The sequence below is a fragment of the Rhinolophus sinicus genome, linkage group LG04 (assembly GCF_036562045.2).
Source record: "Rhinolophus sinicus isolate RSC01 linkage group LG04, ASM3656204v1, whole genome shotgun sequence".
Classification (NCBI taxonomy): domain Eukaryota; kingdom Metazoa; phylum Chordata; class Mammalia; order Chiroptera; family Rhinolophidae; genus Rhinolophus; species Rhinolophus sinicus.
Genome location: NC_133754.1, coordinates 181,526,070 through 181,546,867, shown reverse-complemented (window position 1 = coordinate 181,546,867; position 20,798 = coordinate 181,526,070).

Genomic DNA, 20,798 nt, shown 5'->3' with positions numbered 1-20,798 from the left:
TGGGGTCTATTCCCCTCTGGCTGAATCAGGGCGACCTGGTATCTTGCCTTGACCAATAGAAAGCAGAGGAAGTGACGTTGCGTCAGCTCCAGCCCAGTCTTTAAGTGGCCAGGTAACTTTCGCTCGTGTTTGGGGAAGCCAGCCGTCGTACTTTAAAGCCCTTGAGGCTGTAATGTTAAATGATAAAGCACACTTGGGGCCAGAGAGGCCACAGTAGCAAAGCACTGAGGCACCACACGCGTGAGTGAGGTCTTCAGGGACTGCCCAGCCCGGCCCAGCCTCCTGCAAAATGCAGCTAGTGAGTGACCCCCGCCAAGCCCTCGTAGCATCTCTGACCCATGGAATCGTGAGAAATAAGTTTAGTGTTGTTTTAAGCTACTAAGTTTTGGGGTGGTTTGTCACTCAGCAACAGATAACTGAACCCAGGATAGAGCTAGATTTTTCTTTTCTACACAACCCGAGAATCTTTGTCTTTTAATAGGAGAAGTTAATCGTTACATTTTTTACAGGTGTTAATAATTGGCCTTGTTTTTGACATGTTATACTTTGTTTCTTTCACTTTTGTAGTTTTCTCTTTTTGTTTGACTTTTAGTGGCTTGATCTTCTTTTTCCTTCTTTTTTGGGTCATTCTATATGCTTTTCTCTTTTAATATAAAGAATTACAAACGTATTCAGAATTATATTGCTAATAACAATGTCAAAATTTTAAAGTATCTATAATGTACAAACAAGATTTGGCCTTTAGCGTGTTTTAGTGTCACTTCCCTTACCATCCTCACTTTAAAAGCATTATTAAATTAACATGTATGGTAAATGATGCATTATTTTGATTAACTTTTTTTAGTGTATGTGTCTTATATTTCAAGAATCCTTTTTGAAATAGTGCATAAAATTTTACATTGTTAATTATTAGTTAGAATTAACTATAAGCTTAACAGTTCTTAAAATGGAGTAAAATGCAGCTGAGCCACCAAAAAAAAAAAAAAGCTTAACAGGTTTAATTTCTTACCCATGTTTCTTGCAGACCACATTTTTAAGAGTTTGTGTCTTGACTACATACTTCTTTGAATTGTTTTTTCAGAAAGGATATATTGGTGGTACAGGTCTGAAATTTTCTTTCGTCTTCTTATATGAATATTGTTATTCTGCTGGAGATGGAATTCTAGCATCACAGTCCTTTCCGCTCAGATCTCTTAAATGTTTTCTGCCTCACACTCAGTGTAGTAAATGAGCTGTCCACTGACAAGTTGTTCTTTCCCCTGTTGATCTATCTGGAGATTTTTAGTTGTTTCCCTGTAGTTCCAGTTCTTACATTGCTATTCCAACAGCAGTGTCATAGGATAACACTGTTAAAAGGGAAGTTTTGGCCATGCCCTAAGCAATAGACATCAGATACCAACAGAAATTAGGAGACCAGATACCTCGTGGAACCTGCAGAGAGTTGATGGTGAGAAATTTGTTAGACAACTTTCCAACCTCTCACCACACTGAATTTATGACAGAGGCAGGGTAGTGGTTACTGAAAGGATTTGTGGAATGGCTTTTGGAGAGAGCTGTTGGTGTGATGTGAGTCCCCGGTCCCTAGTGGGGAGAGGCAGGGATTACCTGTCTCTTACCTGAGGCTAGTAAGAGAGGCTTCAAAGGAACCATCTGGAGAGCTTGGTATGCGGAAGTTAGGACCTGAAGTTAGGGCCCACAGTGCACTTGGGTCTGAATCCCACCTGAGACATCTGAAGGGCTAAGGTGGGCTGATTGGCTGCTGGAACCAAAGGACAGGCGTCTTTCTGAGGGGTTTTCGCTCTCGTGGCCTGTCGTGGCTGAGGATACATAGATGCTTCTTGTGGACAGGATGTGGGGTTGTCTTTGCCCTCACCAACGGGCTGCATGGAGGCCTGGACACCATGTCAGAACAGAGCTGAAGGTATTGCCAGTTCCTCCGAGCTGAGGAAGGCGTAAGCCCGTGGCCAGAATAGAGGGGTATTTACCTGGGCCAAGAGTACGAAGGGGAGAAATCCTGTGATTAAAGGTCTTTGCAGAACCTATGTAAAGACCCAAGAAAGGAACTCAGCTTTGAACTCTTGCCAGATCTGGAGAGCATGACGGCAGGCCATGACAGGACAGGCAGGTAGTAGCTTTCTTGCTCCCCTTCCCTCGCTTTCCTCACCTCCACCCCTGGGCCGGGAGGACCCAGGGTCAGATCAACGAGGAGAGTAGAGGGTGGGGAAATGGGGAACACGTTGGCCAGACCTTCATCTGTGCCTGTACTAAGCTGTGGATGGAGGGAAGACATGCCTTATACACCCTTCCGGGGTAGAGAGAATCTGGCAACGTTCTGCCTCTAGCAGAGTTCCCTCCCTTTATTTCTCTGGGAACATCTGGTCTTAATGTTTCCTCTAATCTCCATACCTCCTTTGGATCCCCACCCCTAGCTTTTAGTAAAAATCGAAATGTTACAGTCTGGCGTTGGCTGTGCTTTGGGAGAATTTGAGGGGTGCCTATATCTACATTTGGGGTAAAGCAATGTGAAGAGAGCCACAATATCCTGGAGAAGAGGTGACAGGCAGGAAGGGATGCCTGGCAGAAACCCCTGAAGCCACGGGCCTGTTTGCGAGGAGATGGGTCTGCAGAACACATAAGCATCCCTCAGAAATTTCTGCTACACGAGAGCAAGGCAAGTCAGTGAGTCACTGCCCCGTGAGGGCTCACGTCGCTGTTTTATGGATGTCAAAGGGAGGGGTGGCCTGGGAAGCTAGAGAATGTGAGGAAAGGTCAGTTTCACAGGAAGATTAGAAGGCTTGGTTCCTCTGCTAGGTAAATGCCTGAGAGAAATGAAAAATGTGTCCGCAGAAAAACTTGTACATGGGTGTTCACAGCAGCATTATCCATAATATCCATAAAGTGGACACAACTGAAATGTCTATCAACTGATGAGTAAATGAACAAAACATGGTGTATTCATATGTGGAATATTATTCTGCAATAAAAAGGAATGGAGTATTGATACATGCTACATACAGCATGGATGAACCTTAAAAACATGCTAAGTGAAAGAAGCCAGTCACAAAAGATGACATACTATGATTCCATTTATATGAAATGTCCAGAATAGGCAAATCTGTAGTGACAGAAAAATTAGTGGTTCCCAGTGGCTGGTGGTTGAGGGTTAATGGGGGTGTGGCAGCTAGTGGGTATGGGGTTTCTTTTAAGGGGTGATGAAAATATCCTAAAATTAGATAGTGGTGATGGTTACACAAGTCTGTGACTCTATTAAAAACCACAGAACTGTACCCTTTAAACAGCTAAGTTTTAGGGTATGTGAAATATAGCTCAATAAAGTTGGAAAAATTATATGTGGTGAAATGTAAAAAAAAGCGAGGAGAAGGAGAAGAAAAGTGCAGGACTAACTAGGAGTGAGAGAGGCGCCAGGTAGCGTTTGGGCATCTTAGATGTGAAGGACGGGCAGACATCCAGGTGGCACTGTCCTGCTTTCAGCTGGCAGTTAGGAATGAGGCCTGGCAGGTGTCACGACAGGCTTCCCTTGCACTGGGAACACGGCAGATGCCTCACAGAGAGTCCTTGACATGGCCTTGGGGACATGTGGTCCCGCAGATTTCCTCTCCTCCAGTAATTCCACCTTAACACGCATGAGGCTCTTGAATTTGGCACTTTGAAAATTAATGACAAAAAAAAAAAAAAATTAATGACGAGAACAACAACAGAGTCACACTGAGGCATAAGCCTTTTGCAGAGTTCCCACCCTCTACATAAATACAGGAGGCCCCCAGAAGCCACGCTTCCTAAGGGACTCCCTGGCAACAGGGACTCCCTTGGCGGAGGCAATGGCCAAGAACTTCTCAGTGGACACGGGAAGGGTGGGGAGGCCCCAGGTTGCAAGACGAGATGGGAAGTCTCTTTGATGCAGGCAGACCAGTTCTGGTTAAGCCTCCTACTTAAGCATGAAGCCCTGGAGAGTGACGGGTAATAAAGACCCCATAACACCAACAACGTGCTTTTCTCCTAAGCTGCTTGGAAGTGGGCTTTTGTTACTTACAAATGAGTCTTAACGGAGACCGTTGAGGTGGGCGAACTGCATGCAGCTTTGTCAAACAGCAGCCCTCAGACCCTTCACATTTCGTGCCCCCTCAGGAGGGGTGGCTTCCAGCCACCTCAAGAAGTGGGGCAGGTGCGGTCAGAATGCTGCAGTGATGTCCTGCATAACTGGATGTCTCTTTTGAGCCAGTGTCCCCCGGGCTCGCCCCCCTAGGCTTTTCTGCAGTTCTCGCCCCCGGGGGCCTCTGCATTTTTCAGAAACCTCGTTTCGAATGCACAGGGTTCCGTGGTCAAAATGTGGCCACAGCTGCTACTGTGCTGCTCTTACTCCTCTGTCTTCCCATTAAAAATCGTATCAATCACAGAAGAAATACATGCTTGGTGCAACAGAATCAAATAATAACACAATATAATAATAATAACAAATCAAATAAAAACAAAAAGCAAGACCCCACTCTTACTCCAGGATAACCTGTTAGTGGTTTAGTAGGTCCTGTAAGAATTTTGTCTACACATACAACGCTCACTGGTTTTCTTTTCCAAATTTGGGATCTTACCAATTGTCTAGTTGTACAAATTCTTTATTAACTTAGTAATGTATTGTGGGCCTTTTTCCAAATGAGCACTCATTAGCTACCTCCCTCTTTTAGAGGCTGTTTAAAACAGCACTGCCCAATAGAAATAGAACGTGAGTCACACATGTAATTTTACATTTTCTAGCAGCCACAGTGAAAAAGAGAAAATGAAACAAGAGGAATTAATTTTAATAACATATTTTACTTAACCCAATAGGTCCAAAATATTATCATTTCAACATGGAAACAATATATAAATATTAATGAGGTATTTTACATTATATTTAAATATTAAATCTCTGAAACCCAGAGTGTATTTTACACTAATAGCACATCTCAATTTGCACTGGTCGGACCAAGTGCTGAGTAGCTGTGTGGCCAGTGGCTGCCATGGTGGGTGGCACAGACTTTAGCCATAATGTATTTAACTGTGTGCTTGCTGATGGAAATAGAGATTGCTTCCAACTTTGTTCTTATAAGCAATGCTCAATGCGCATTTTTATGCTTACCACGTTACACGGGAATGTGATTATTACTGTAGGATAGATTTATAGAAGCGAGGTTTCTAGGTCAGAGAGTTTATGTATTTCATAGTATAATAGATATAGCTAAATTACTCTCAATAAGGCTAAACCAGTTTATACTTCCACCAACAGTACATGAGAATGATCGCTTTCCCACACTCCTGCCAAATTGGATGGCATGCCTTTAAAAAAATTTTCATCTCTCTCTGCCTTTTTGTGTCTGTAAACTAGTGCACTGCATCGCATCGCAGAAGGGGACACCCATTTCAAAGCTGCATTTTTCTCTGTTGGCTACCGCGATCAGCCAGATAAAGGATGTGTCCGGCTGCGTAGCTAACAGAAAACTCAGTGAATATTGGCTCAAACAAATAGGAGCTTATTTTCTCATGTAAAACAATGTCAGGAGGAAGGTGACTGAACATGGGGTGGCTGACCCCATGTTCAATGATGGCTTCAAAGTTCTTTCTGTCTTTCGAATTCAATATTTTTAGCAGCTTTTCTCTCCTGATGGTCATCATCTTACTGTCACAAGGTGGTTGCCACCACTCCAGACAGCAAGTCTGCGTCCGAGACAGGAAGGAGGGGGAGGTGGATGGTACTAGCTACTTCTTACACAGAAGCCATCCATAATACTGCATTTCATTGGCCAGCACTGGATCACATGGCTATCCTGGTTGTAAAAGACCCTGGGGAAAAAAGAGTAACAGCTTTTGGGCCTGTGGTAGAAAGTTGCAAGGGAAAATAGAATTTGCAATGGCTGATTGGTTAGCCTAGAATAGTCTTGCGACCTCATCCACACCCAAGGGCAGCTCTAAGGCTTTCACGTAAAGAATCCCACTCTTAATCCCAGGGTCACCTCTTTCTGGTCCTGGTCCCAGTAGCCTCTAGCGGTATTCCCAGTCTGGCCTCGCCATGTCTACCTTCTCATTGTAGTCTGCTTCGAACCACCAACCTCAGGGATCCTTCTGGCTCCTACTTGTGGCTGGGGAAGAGGAGCTTCTAGAAAGAGTGCTGGTGACAGGCAGCCTCTGGCATGGCTCCCAGTGATCCCCATCTTGGTATTCGGGCCCTTGTGTAATTAATTGCCTCCCCTTGCGTGAGACTCGCTTCTGATGAATACAATATGGCAAAAGCAGGGAGATGCCATTCGTGTGATTAGGTCACAAAGACTGACTTTCGTCTTGCTGGTATTCTCTGTGCTGCCTTCTCAGCTTGTATACTTTGATGAGGCAAGCTGCCATGCTGGAGAGGCCCGCGTGACAAAGAACTGAGGGTGCCACGTGACAACAGCCCCTGAGGAATGCGTATGGCCAACAACCACACAAGTGAGTTTGGACATGGATTCTTCCCCAGCTGAGCTATGAGATAGGTTGAGGGCCCCATGGGGCCGACACCTTGACTGCAGCCTGTGAGAGACCCAGCTAGGCCACACCTTGTAGGATTCTAGACCTACAAGGAGCTATGAGTTAACACATGTTCTTGTTTCAAGCCCCTAAGTTTGGGGGTAATTTGTTAACGCAACAACAGGTAACTGATAGAGTGCAGTTGGAAGACCATCTCCTTGCCAGCGACCAGCTCCTATCTCTGCATCACTTCCTTGCCCTTCAAAAATTCACCTTTCTCACACAACTGTAGGGCCAGGGCACCTGTGAGTGACAGGAAAAGATAATTTGCAGGCCTTCAGAGAGCCCAGAAGTCCTGCACGAGCCTTTCCCATCTTTTCACACTTTCTGATGAGATTCTTGGGACTTCGTCTCAGGTCAGAGGCCGGGATGGAGACACTTCCATTGCTGAGTAGACTCACATTTCCAGGAGGAGCATTCCTGGCATCTCTGCGTCCCTCACTGATTCTGCCCCAGGGGCGGTGAGCCTTGATTAGTGCATTTGGGGACAGGAACTGAGCATGCTCCACCCAGCCCCTTCTGGGCTCTCTTGACGCCATGGTCCTGCCTGTAGGGACAGCGCCTGATGGCTGGCCCAAGCCGGGGTGTGTAGGTTTCCTCAGAAGGCTGTGCCCCTCCAAGGGCCATTCAGTCCAGAAGGCGCGTGAGGAGGCCCACTGGGTCGCTCATCTCAGCCGTGCCCTCCATTCCGATTTGATCAGTAATTCAGCTGATGTTTGATCTGTCTGCGTCTTATTTCCCGTGGGTTCCAATCTCAAAGGGAAAGAGAGGGGTTTTATTTGTTGTGTCCATCCCAAATATCAACATATATGTTCTAAATAATTGTGCTTTTTGTGAAGATATAAAGCAAGTTTTGATAGAAGGGAAGGATCAGGCAACTCGGTCATTGTGGGTGGTGTCGTGAGGGGTGTCGGGACGGGTTGGGGTGTGCGTTTCTTGGTTGTACCTTTGTGTCCCTGGGTGTGTCAGTGTGTCCCTGATATTGGGGGTGACAGTGAGTGTGTCTGCATCCGTCTGTTCCTCGCATGTGTCAAGGACAGTGGCTCCTGGGCTCCCTTTCCTTCCAGCTCTTGCTTCCCGCCTGTGGGCCAGTCTCCCATGGGCCTGGGCCTGGGTCTGGGAGGGTTTTGTCACCACATAGGGTCCCCAAGGAAGCTCTGACCCCACAGAGAGTGTCTTGCTTCTCCAAAGCACCTGCTGTCCAGAGCCCCACTGGGACCGCACGTGGGGGGTGGGGGGCAACGCCTCCCCCCAACCCCCCACAAGCTGCTGCGGCCCCTGCTGCCTCCCAGCATCCCGATCTCTGTTCAATGCGTGATTTTTTACGATCGATCTTATATCCGGCACAATCAGATTTATGGCTCCTGCATCTTATGAAATTACACAGATGTTGCTGCTCTGCTTCTCTCCAGGACAGTAAAAGGCAATAACATTCTTGCAGATTTCGACAGCAGGCAATTCAATAAAGGGCCATGTATATTTTATAAGTACAATAAAGACAAGGCTCTCTGCCCGCACTGTGGCTCACCAGGGCCCGGCACTGCACCGGGCGGCCACCCGCACCCCCCTTCCTGTCTGTTTGTCGATCAGGTCTCTCCCACTGTCACACAGGGGACCGAGGAGATTTATCCCCTTTCTGATCCATTATTTAAGTTTGGCTCTGGGGACCCTGCAATGGGGCTGTTTAAAATTTAAAGGTGTTTGTGGAACTTAATACTTTCCTCCTCCTGATTTGCACTATAAAATTTTATCTATATTTTTGTTGCCCCATAAAATGTTTCTATCTTATCGGGATGGCTTGTCCTTTTACAGGCAAGACCGTAAATACCTGATGTGGTGCGGGTTGGTGGAAGGTCTCACAGAGGAGTCCTCTGGGGAGACAGGAGAGAACTCTTTTCTGCTGTGCCACTGACACCCTGGGTGGCCGGAGGGAGTGGGGGGTGGGGGGGCGCCACATCTCCCTGAGACCCGGTTTCTTCACCTGTAAAGTAAGGAGAACCATGGCGCCCACTGCACAGGACTGTTGTGAAGGTTCAGGGAAATGTGGCACCAGAGTGTTTCACTGGAGCCTGGCACAGCACAGGCCCGGCGGTGGGAACAGTGGAGGGAAGGGGCTCTCTCTCCAGGGCAGGATTGCAAGGTACCAGGCCAGGCTGGGAGTGGATGTCTGTGCCAGCTCGGCAGGCACTCGCCTCTCTGTGCTCATGCGTAACGTGGAGACAGCCAGGTCCCATTTCAGAGGGTTTGTGTGGATGGATGACTTCGTGCCGCAAATTGACGAGCTTGGTGACCTGCACGTAGTAACCACTCCATAAATGTCAGGTGTGGCTGTTGCTGCTGCTGCTGCTGTTACAAGGCAGGGGTGGGACGGGGGCGAGGCAGACAAGGTGCCCAGAGAGCAAAAAGTAAGGCCACCTTGCTCTCAGGTACGCAGGTGCAGGCCTGGCACCTGCGAGCGAGGCCTCCTTAGATTTCGTGTCTCACCCTGGCCCTGCTCTCGGGGTCTTTTCAGTCTTGGCTGGTGGGTAGACTTGGCTGAACAGAAGCAGCTCCCCTCTGCCCCCACATAGGCAGTTCACCATCAGTAGAACCAACAACAACTAGAAATCTGGACATTACTGGAACAAGGTCAGACATACTTTGTTCCCGGGGCTCAGCCCAGTCCATCCCTCTCGGTCGATACTCACTGGTGCCTGCTCTGTGCCAGGTGCTTGCTGGGCGCTGGCAGCGTCAAGGAGAGCCAAGCCAAGCTCTTCCCTCAAGGAGTGTCCAGTTTGGTTGGGGGGACTGACACATACATGGGGTTGGTGGTTTGGGGCTGTAGTGGGAGCACAAAAGGGGGGGTTCTCTACGTGTGCGGTGGTGGTGAGAGGAGTCCAGAAGGGCTTCGTGAAGGAGGTCTCTTGAGCTGAACCAAGAAGAATGAGAAGGAGTTGACCAAAGTGGGAAGGACGTTTCTCCCGGGGGAGCAGCATGAACGAAGCCGTGCGGTGTGAAATACACTGACTTGCAGGTCAGTGTCTGGTGAGGAGACCTTGTCCTTGCAGCTTCTGGTGTGAAGGTCGTCAGCAAGCTGAAGTGTAGCAGGAGTTGGTCAGTGCCTCCGAGGGCCTGAGCTGGCTGGGTCCTGGGGACACTGAGGGCAGGAGTGTCCGTCGAGGTGGGTCCAGTCTCTACACAGAGCCCAGAGCCCAGGGGTGCGAGGCTGGGCAGCCTGACACACTGCTGTGACTGACCTCACCCTGGGCGGCGGCCCTGACAGTCTGACTGGAACTGTTCCAGGGTTTACTGCAGTGGTTTTCAAATTTGGCTTCAAACCAGATTGATAGAGGACTTTATCTGGTCCCTTCAGGCCCCAAGAACTGGGGAGACAATGAAGCTGAACTGCAATCTAGTTACAACAGAGACCTCTGCTCGTCTCAGCAGGAGCTCTGGGACTGGGGTGGCCCTTCAGACACACACACACACACGCACGCACGCACGCACACACAGTAGAATGTTATTCAACCTTGAAAAGGAAGGAACTTCTGACCCTTGCTACAACATGGATGAACCTTGAGGACGTGATGCTGAGTGAAATAAACCAGTCACAAATGGACAAATATGGTAATGATTCTGCATATATGAGGTACTTAGTTTAGAGTAGTCAAATTCAAATTCTTAGAGACAGAAAGTAGAATGGTGGTTATCAGAATTTTGGGGGGCGGCTGGGGGAGAGAATGGAAAGTTAGTGTTTAATGGGTACAGAATTTCAGTTTTGCAAGATGAAGTGCTGTGGGTGGAGAGAGGTGACAGTAACAGAACCATGTGACTGTACTTAATGCCATTGAACTGTACACTTAAAAATGGTTAAGATGGTAAATTTTATATTCTGTGTATTTTACCACAATTAAAAATGAATTAGTTAATGTTTAAAAATCCTCAGCTGGAGGTGACAGGACAGGGAGTGTCCTGGGCACCCCCTCTTCTAGGCAATTTCCCTTCCCTGCGTGTCTGTGTGAGAGCAGCTATTTTGTACAAGGTCATCCTGACCCCTTGGCCTCAGATAATGGCCAAGAGGTGTGTCACTTGGGTCCTCAGGGAAGCAGGAACTGAGAATTAGGAATGCAGATGGTTTATCGGGGACTGGGCTTGTGAAAGGAGGTGTGGGGAGCTGACAGACTGTGGTGCGGGCCTGACAGGCTGTGCTGGCGCCGTGGAAAGCTCCAGGATAAAGGTTGTCAGTGGAGGAGTCCGCTTTGGACCCCTCTACCCCAGCCTTGTGGTGCCACAGTCATTGGCTGGGGCCATCCCGAGACCATGACCTTGGTTGGCAGCTGAGGCAGGCCTGAAAGAGTTAACAGGTGGAGGCTGGCAGCTAACTACCCTCCTTGCAGCAGCCGCAAGTTTTTCCTTAAAGGGGGGTCTGAGCAGGGCATCCCCCTGTCTACCCAGCATCTACCCAAGCTGAAGTGGTGAGTCCTTTCTGGGAACTTTATCTCGGATAGAAGTTCTTGATTCAGGCGCCCCGGATGGCCAGAGCTGTAACGTGGCCAGCTCTGGAGCACTTGGTGGCAGGTGTTCTGTCACGTGGACATAGGGACTGAGAGGAAGCCGGTTCAGAGTGGGAGAGGAGGGTGACGCTGGTGTGCAGAGAGAAGCCCGCAGCACCCCGTTTCCTCCGGCCCGTCGTTAAGGCTCAGCTTCCCATCCTCAGTTTGGCTGGTTACCACACTTCCCAAGATTCCACCAATAAATCCCCCCTTTTGCTGAAACTACTCATTTTTTAAAAGTCACGATAACCCAGAGTTTTAAGAGTTCTAACTAACACAGGGATGATTCACTGGGGCTGGAGGAAGAGGAGCAAGTGGAACAGAAACAAGGATGGAGAAGAGGAGAAGGTGGGGGCCGAGGGGACCCTATTCTCCGTGGTGCAGCACGACCTCACCCACGCGGGTCCGAGCCTTCCAGGACTCTGGCTGCCGATTAGTAAAGCTGCAGAAGGAGCCCTCCCAGAGGCTCCCAAGGGGCTCCCCCCTCAGGCCTTTGGGGTCACACACTTTGCTGAATGCTCAGTTACCAATGGGCAGGAAATCTGTTTTTCTGGCAGAGACTAAGCAAACACAAAAGTCTCACCATCTTTCATCCAGCCCTGGAACTGGTAGACAAAGATTTACAAAGTCAGTTAACTCAAACAGAAGTGTACTCGAAAACAAGAGAATGTTCTGAGCTAGAGAAACAGGTATCCCCAAAAGAAGGAAGCAGACGAAAGCCAAGGCAGGAAGAAGGAGCCACTACAGCCACAGTATGTGTTGTTGGGAGGTGGGGGGGCCCTCCTCAAAGGTGAGGGTCACCCAGCACCCCAGAATGCCAGCACTACCGAAGAGCAACAGTGAGCTCAACAGAGAAGGGACGTCACCGAAGGAAACAGATGAGTGAGCAGTCAGAAAAGGACTTCGAATTAAGGATTTTTAGGGTCCCAGATAAAGGAGGGAATTCCATTCATGGAACAATGACAGGAAGTTATCAAAATGGCATTCATGAAAAGGAATCAATTAGCTTGTAAATAAAAAAAATAGGTCATTGTTGATTTTTTTTTAAGTTTGCTGAAGCATAAATGAGTGGGCTGAAATAAATTTCTAGAACATAGAATAAAGAGAAAAAGAGAAGGAATGTATGAAAGAAAAGTTACGAGAATGGAACCTGGATTCAACAGTGCAAACATCTACCCACCAGAATTACAGAAACCATAAAAGTGATGTGCCCCCCCAAGAGATAAATTATCTACAAAGAAATGAGACTCAAATGGGCATCAGACTTCTCATCAGCTCTGTTAGACACTAGAAAAAAAAGTGTAGGCATGTCTTTAACGGGCTGATCAGAAATAACTTTGAACCTAGAATTCTGTACCATCATTCAGATTTTAGGACATATATCAGACATATAAGAAAGCAGAAGGTGTGCCATTCACAGGCTGTCCTAAAACTAACAAAAGATGAACTCCAGCTAGAAGGAAAATGAAGCCAGAAAATGCTAACACCTGCTGGCAATTTCTAACAACTAGTGATAGTAAAACATTATTTTAAGTAACAAGCTGGAACCACGATTCATACCTGAAAGTGTGTGTGTGTGTGTAAGAAAGAATAAGAAAAATCTCAAATTTCTTTGTTTTTGTTTTTTTGAAGCTGAGTCACATAGGTTAACTTTAGACATTTTATGAAAAACATGTTTAATAATGGGTGCCAATAATTTAAGGGCAAAAAATTTTAAAGAATAACCATTAAAAGAATAGATACAGAATTATGACTTTCAAAAGCTTGTAGAGAGCAAAATAGAAAAAGATTCATCCACAAAAGAAAAAATGTGTGTGCGTGCGTGTGAGTGTGTGTGTGAATAATGAGGACGGCAGGTTCATCAATTATCTTTTGTTGAGTAACAGATTACCCTCAAATTTAATGGCTCAAAACATGGTGAACCTTGAGGACGTCAATGCTCAGCGAAATAAGCCAGACACAAAAAGACAAATACTGTGCGATTTCACCTCTGTGAGGTAACTGGAGAAGTTAAATCTGTAGGAACAGAAAGTAGAGTGATGGCTGCCCAGGGCTGGAGGGAAGGGAAGATGGGGAGTTGTTTCATGGGTATAGAGTTTCAGTTCTGCAAGATGAAAAATTTCTAGAGATCTGATGCACAGCAATGTGAATATACTTAACACTACTGAATTGTACACTTAAAAGGGTTAAGGTGGTAAAAAAACAAATCAATTTGCTTAGCTCAGGATTCTGTGAGTCAGTGGTTTGGGCTGGGCTCAGTGAGGCAGTTCTGCTTATCTGGGGTCGGCTCATTCATGGGTCTGCAGTCAGTGGCCTTGTTGACTGGGGGCTGGTTGGCCTACAATGGCTCACCTGGGACAGCTTGTCTCTGACCATGTAGGCTCTCGCCTTCCATCAGGCTAGCCCAGGCTTATTCTTATGGCAATGGCAGGAGTCCCAAGAGTTAGGGCCAAGCTCAGAACCAGCATACTGCTACTCTCCTGTATTCCATTGGTCATAGCAAGTCACAAGACCAGCCCAGATTCAAAGGACGGGAAAATAGGCTCCACCTCTTGATGGGAGGAGCTACAAAGTTACTTGCAAAAGATTTCTGCCATCACATTTTCTGTTTTCCATTTACCATGCCATGGTAGATTGCCAAAATGGGCACAAATTATATTTACCTCCCTATTATCCCCATTTTACAGATGAATAAACTGAGACTCAGAGATTTCGGTGATTTGCTCAAGGTCCCACAGTTAGTGAGGAAGTGAGGAAGGACGTGGGATTGGAACGTAGTTTGTCTGATTCCAAAGCTCTTGTCCTCAGCACTAGTAGAGGCCAGGTGGAGAATCGCCCCTCCCCTCCTAAGGCTGATCACGTGCCCCCAAAGGCTTTCCTGCCCCCCAACCCCGCGCCACGTGGAATAGGAACACGGAATTCCAGGGGAACGTGAGCCTGCCTAGGCAGCTGCATTTTCTTAGTGGCCACTTAATTTCCAACTGAATTCTCTTTAGGAAAATCCTGACTTTGCATTAGATGAACAACAGGGCAAGGAGCTTTTGATTCATACAGAGAATGTGTGGAGTTTTGAGAGATGCAGGACTGGGAAAATGGAAGAGGGAGGCAGAAGAGTGGGGGTTCGGGGGAGGATGGGGACAGATAGAAATAGGAGGAGAAACCAAGGTGTCAAAGGAGGGTGAGAGAGAGAAAGGATGGATGGATGGATGGATGGATGGATAGATAGAAAGAAATGTAAAGTCACAGAGAAGTATTTAATTGGAGACAGAAACTGAGGAAAGGTTAAAGTGTGAACTGAAAAGAAAAAAAACAAAGTGAGGAGAGAAAGAATGAGAAACAGAGGCACAGAAACAGCAATAGAAAAAGGGAATATGACAAAGGCACAGAGGGAACAAAGGAGAGAGAGGAAGGAGAAAGTCGTTATGAGAAAGAGCAGAACAGATGGAGACAGGCAAGAAGGGAGAGAGAAGAAAGCAGAAGGGTGGAGGCCGACTAGGGATTGCCTTTGCTCTGCTGTCTGCAGGGAGGCTGACACCAAGGGGTGGCCGGCTTCTCCAGGTAGCCCCCACTTCCCTGCCCCCTCCCCCCCCCCACCCCGCACCAACTAGAAATCAAAGACAGGAGGTATTTGGGTGCAAGTATTCCTCATTCAAAACAGAACCGTGAATGTATTCTAAAAGCTTTTTAGCTGTGGCCTGCTCTGCATGTTATTAATTTCTTTATTACAGATCTTGTTATTTTCAGAGGTCCCCAGGGACCCATTAACAACGGGTTTTTATGGGAAAGAAGTCGGTTAAAGTGGTGGGAATAACTGCTCCTCAGCCCTGAGTCAGTAATCGGAGTTGCACTGAGGATAATGTAGGCTGTTTTAATTTCCAAAATAGCAACAGTTCAGACATTTAATTGCAGTTTTATGCCCTTTTTTCATGCTGCCGAGTGTAAAATATGTGACCAGTAATATATAATGGCTAACCACTGAGCCACAGACTGCCCCTGCTTCCCCATCTCTCCTGGAGAGGGGTGCAGGGAGGGAGGGAGGGAGGGAGGAAGGAAGAAAGAAAGGAAGGAAAAGAGGGAAGGAAAGTGGAAGGAAAGGGGAGGAAAAAAGATCATGGGTACGTTTCACTGAGCTCAAACCGTTATACTGATTCAGTTCTTTCAGCCTCTCCCTCTCTCTCACATTATCCCAGACCCTATTTCTAACTCTGTATTGTAAACTTGAAAATTTTCATAATTATCCCCGTTTTTCCTGCTGCCTCAACACCTCCCACAAAGAGGTTGTGAGCACCCAGCCCAGGTGACCACAGGTGACAAACGCACCAGCGTGATAAGGTGGCTTGTGTCACAAGTTCCCCTTCCTCCCCTCTCCTGACCATGATCTTCAAACGTACCAGTGAAATGAGCATAATGAATGCACCAATGAAAACACTCGTAACAGTGAGACGCACCGGTGAAATCCCCCTGCATCTTCTCTAGCGTCCCCCACCCTGACCCCCCATAAAGGCACTTGCCCACAGGTCCTTGTTCTGCTTGGTTGAACCTGCTCCCTTGGGCTTTATCTCTCTAGGATCCATGAGTATAATGAACTTTGCTTTCCAGAACCTCTCTGTGTCCCCTCTTGTGGCCACACCTGCCTGACCATCATCTAAAAGAAAAGAACAATCTCCTAGCATGATAACGGACGTTCAGGAGCTCTTTTCTGTGTGCACGTGTGAGCCTCTTGGGGGGCTCACCCAAGATGGGTGCAGCGATGAGCACACTGTTGGTGACCGTTGGGTCTGTTGAATTGAAAAGCTACTTGTCTCATGGGTACCACCAGCCTCCATTTCTTTTCTAATATCTTCTTCCTTTGGGGGTCAGGCCCCAACCACTTAAAATGTCCCGATTTGTAAGCGCCAGGAGAGTTGATGCTGCACTAGTTCTGAAGCCTAAAGCAGTGTGTGGCATATGGTGAAGACCTATTGAGCAGGTGACAAGGATTTTCCCCTTTGCTTCCACCACCCCCACACCCAAGAAGGGAGTGTGAGCTCTTCTTTCTCCGTGAGCAGGGTGCCTCACATTAATAACAAGCACCTCTCCAAAGTTCTCGATTTTACACAATGCCAGTTGAGGGAATTTGTGCCTAAGTTATGCATTAACTCTGTTTTCTGAGAACTGTCCCTTGGTTCCCAGGGAGGGCACCCAGCCATGTTTTACCACATGACTTGTGCCCCTTGGGCATAGCCAATTGGACCGGGTGTGCCCTCCTGGCTGAGCCAATGAGATTCTCTCTCCATACAATTTGGAGCTTGGACCGAGCAAATCAGTTTCCATCCATGGCTTGTAAATCTCTGAGCTATAGAGCCGTCACAGTCCCTGTGCTGTTATGTTCTGTTGTTGACTTGGTTAAGCTATGAGCTACCTCTCCCAGAATCTCCTTCCCTGAGGACTGTTGACTAAAAAGGAAATTAGGAGGTGGAAGTGCAGTCACTGCCATTATTCCATGACAGTCTTTGTGGTCAATGTGGTGATGGCAGATGCTGAGGTGTCCAGTGAGTCCCTCCCAGCCTGTCCTCCTTTGCTCCACAACCAGCCCTTCTCCTCTTCACCAGGAGCAGCATAAGATGTACTGCAGTGAACGCACAGAGAAGGCAGCTACGAAGCAACAGCATCCCACAGACCCCCCTCCAAGCCCCCCATTGTGGTCCCACTTCAGTGGCCTTAGTGCTTCCCTTCTTAGATTTCTTCCGAGCCTAAGTGTCAGGCATATTGCTCAGTGACTGCCTCTGACCCTCCAGTTCCCCCTCTGGACCTTCACTTCTCTAGCTCTGTCCACAGCTGTGTCAGGCCTAATCCCTGTAATAAATCCATCTCCCACAGCACTCACAGGGGCTCTGCTTCCCGACCGAACCCTGTCTGATGCAGTCATGGGTAGTGGCGGTGCTTCCAGGGGAGCAGAACCTTAAGGATGGGAGCTGGCATTTGTGCTCCGATCTGAGTCGATTTAGAGGCATTGAGGGGTAAAGGGGACACCTTTGCCTAAAATCAATTTCTGATTTTAGTGATTTGAGTCCTTGGCATGCAGTAGTGAAGCAGTTATTTAAATTCACACCCTTAGATCCCTGGGGTCAAGGCCTGTAGAAGGCAAGCCTTAGGTGGAATCGCTACTGCTGTGGAACACTCCAGTGGAAATAAAGGGTATATGGACGACGGGATGGGTTGGTCGCTTCTTAGTGCATCAGAAAAATTATTGGAGAAAAAAAATGAGCTCAGGGTTTTAAATTCTCAGATCAAGACATGGGTCAAGATCCAGAAAGCACTTGTGTCTGCCCCGCAAGAAACCGTTAACTCCTGGACATGCAGGTTGAGATTTCTGAGAACTAAACCCAAACTGAATGGCAAATGCCAAGTGAGTTCACACTTTAGCAGGTCTCATGTTCAAGTTGGAGGCATTCACTGAGAAGCAGGGTCACCCTCACACTTGGCAGCACTCACCAGTGAAGCTATCTGCTCCCAGGCTTTTCTTTGCAGAAAGTTTTTGATTACGAAGTCAGTCTCTTATTACAGGTCTCTTGTTCAGGTATTTAACTTTTTAATTTTTTAAAAGATTTTATTGGGGAAGGGGAACAGGACTTTATTGGGGAACATTGTGTACTTCCAGGACTTTTTTCCAAGTAAAGTTGTTGTCCTTTCAATCTAAGTTGTGGAGGGTGCAGCTCAGCTCCAGGTCCAGTTGCTGTTGCTAGTTGTAGGGGGCACAGCCCACCATCCCTTGTGGGAGTCGAACCGGCAACCTTGTGGTTGAGAGGATGAGCTCCAACCAACTGAACCATTCCGGAGCTCAGCAGCAGCTCAGCTCAAGGTGCCATGTTCAAATCCTAGTTGCAGGGGGCGCTGGCCACCATCCCTTGAGGGAGTCAAGGAATCGAACTGGCAACCTTGTGGTTGAGAGCCCACTGGCCCATGTGGGAATCCAACCGGCAACCTTCGGAGTTAGGAGCATGGAGCTCTAACCACCTGAGCCACTGGGCCGACTCTTTAACTTTTTAAAAAAGCCAGTTTCAGTAGTCTCTGTCTTTCTAGGAATTTGTCCATTTCATCTAGGTTATTTAATTTGTTCATAGTATTCCCTAATAATCTTTTTTTGTTTTTTTTTAAGTCTGCAAGGTCAAGTAGTGCTCTCTCTTTAATTTCTGATTTTAGTCATTTGAGTCTTCTCTGAGAATGGGACTTTGAAGGGGCACCAACCCGTTCTGTTCTGGCCCTTCCACTGGCTGCCAGGCTGCTGGTTTTTACTGTAATTGCAGTGAAAGGGCTACTGAAGAGCCAGGGAAGGGGGGAAATGAGAATCGTGAAAGTTAAAATGCTATAAAGTTTGCTGTTCTTGCTGAGGTTCAGCTATTGGTTTTTGTTTTCTTTTTTAAATAAATGCTTTCCAGATTGCTGCAAGCCTTTGGTTAATTTCCAGAGTTCTGAAAAAGTTGTTTCTAATGATTTTGCCACTGTTTTCATTCCTTTTATGGAGGAGGGAATTTTCAGAGGTTCTTACGTTGTCATTTTTGCTGACGTCACCCCTCTTGTTTTTTAGAGGTACATAAAATAATAATAATAGTGTTCCTTACAATTCATAGCATCTTAGATTTGATAAAATATGGTAAGCCTTAGCTGTAAAACAACTAACTAACTAATGGGAGAGTTAAAAATAAGGTGACACTAAATGCTAGACAATAAAAGAAAATAGATGATGGGGCTGATACATAAATATCTTAGTCCTTATATTGTTATGGAAAGTTATAGAGATATTGATTATTAACTCTTTCCTTTGTTACATCAGCTATTTCTGTTATGATGCAAGGATAACTACTTAGATTAGATAAATAGAAAATATAACTTCTCAATCAATAAAATGGAAGAGGGAAATGATTAATTCAGTTGAAGGCAGAAAAGAAAGAATAAAAAACATAGTGAAGAGAAACACACAGCTGTTACAAATCCAAATAAAATAACAATCACAGTAAGTATAAATAAATTAAATTCACTCATTAAAAGACAGGAGTTTTTCTAGTTGGTTTAAAAATTTAGCTGTCTTGTATATCTTATTTACAAGAGACAAACCTAAAAGAATGAAATGGGTTGGAGTAAATGTAGAGAAAGAGATATATAGTAATAAGTAGATACCAAAATGGAGCTGGTATAGCAATGTTAATGCTGAACGAAATAGAAACTTTAGAGAAAAGAGCAATATTAAGAAAAGCAGGTTATAATTAATGATAAAAAGAACAACTTCTCAGGAAAATATAACACTGAACTTGAGGTAGCCTAGAAGGCATTAAGCAAAAATCAACAAATCCCCAATTACACTGGGAGATTTTAACATACTTCAGCTGGAGTAAGAAAAAAATAAAACTAGTAAGGGTAAAGAAGATACAGGAGACTAGACAACAGAATTAACAAGCTTAATATAAAGAATCCAAGTAGAATTCTAGGTGTAGTAAATGGGGAATACATATTCTCTTCATGCATGTGTAGAATGTTTATAAATATCGACCCATTCTAGCACATAAAAGGAGACTAAAAAAAATAACAAGAAGCACTATATACAGACCTCTAGCTAACGAATTAAAGATTATAATAACAATTACAAATATTTATAACTGAACAATTAAAACTATACGTGTCAAAACTTGCCAGTTGCCACCAACGTGGAACTTAGAAAATTGTAGCCTTAACATACCTTTATTAGAAAAAACAAAGTGACTGAAAGTAATTGAACTAAGTTTTCAACTTAAGAGGTAGAAAAATGAACTAGAAGGCAAACAGAAATTATCAGTAAAATAAAAAGTTACTTCTTTGAAAAGACAAATAAAATACGCATCCTTTGGCAAGGTGAAAGAAACTAAAAAGAGAAAATTTTAAAACAGGACATAAGTACAAACTCAATAGAGATGAAAAGGATCATGAGGGAATACTTTAAATGACTCTATGCTGGGGTGCCGGGTTAGGTCAGTGAGTGCGTGCCCTTAGCAACAAGGTTGCCGGTTCCATCCCCACACGGGCCACTGTGAGCTGCACCTCCCACAACTAGATTGAAACAACTACTTGACTTGGAGCTGCTGGGTCCTGGAAAAACACACTTAAAATAAATTTTAAAAAATACTTTAAATGACTCTATGCCAATAGATTTAGAAACTTGTCAATAGACATATTTTTTAGAAATCTAAAAAATGATGAATACTACTAACTTCAGAAGAAAAAAGAAAACTCAAATAGACCCATAACCACTTAAGAATTTGATCTACAATGAAAACATCAGAACCTGGATATTTTTCAGGTGACTTTTACCAAAACTTCAAGAACTCGGTAACTCTTGTCTTAAACTGTTTCGTGAACAGAAAGAATGAACCGTCATCTCCGTTTCCTTTTCTGTGGTTGAGATAACTTTTATACCAGACTTGGATAAAACTCTAAGAAAGAAAAATGATAGGCCAGTCTCACTTAGGGACATAGATGCAAAATTTCTTTTAAAATGTTGGCAATCGCTGCTCGGCCTTTTGGCTAAGATCAAGTGTAAAATGTTGGCAAAAGGAATCCTAAATTCTATGCTAAATATACACCAAGGCTAAATCCCATTTATTCCAGGATAACAAGGATGGTTTAATATTAGTAACTCTATTGGTGCAATTCACCACATTAATAGATTAAAAGTAAATATCAATAGATGGAGACAAACCATTG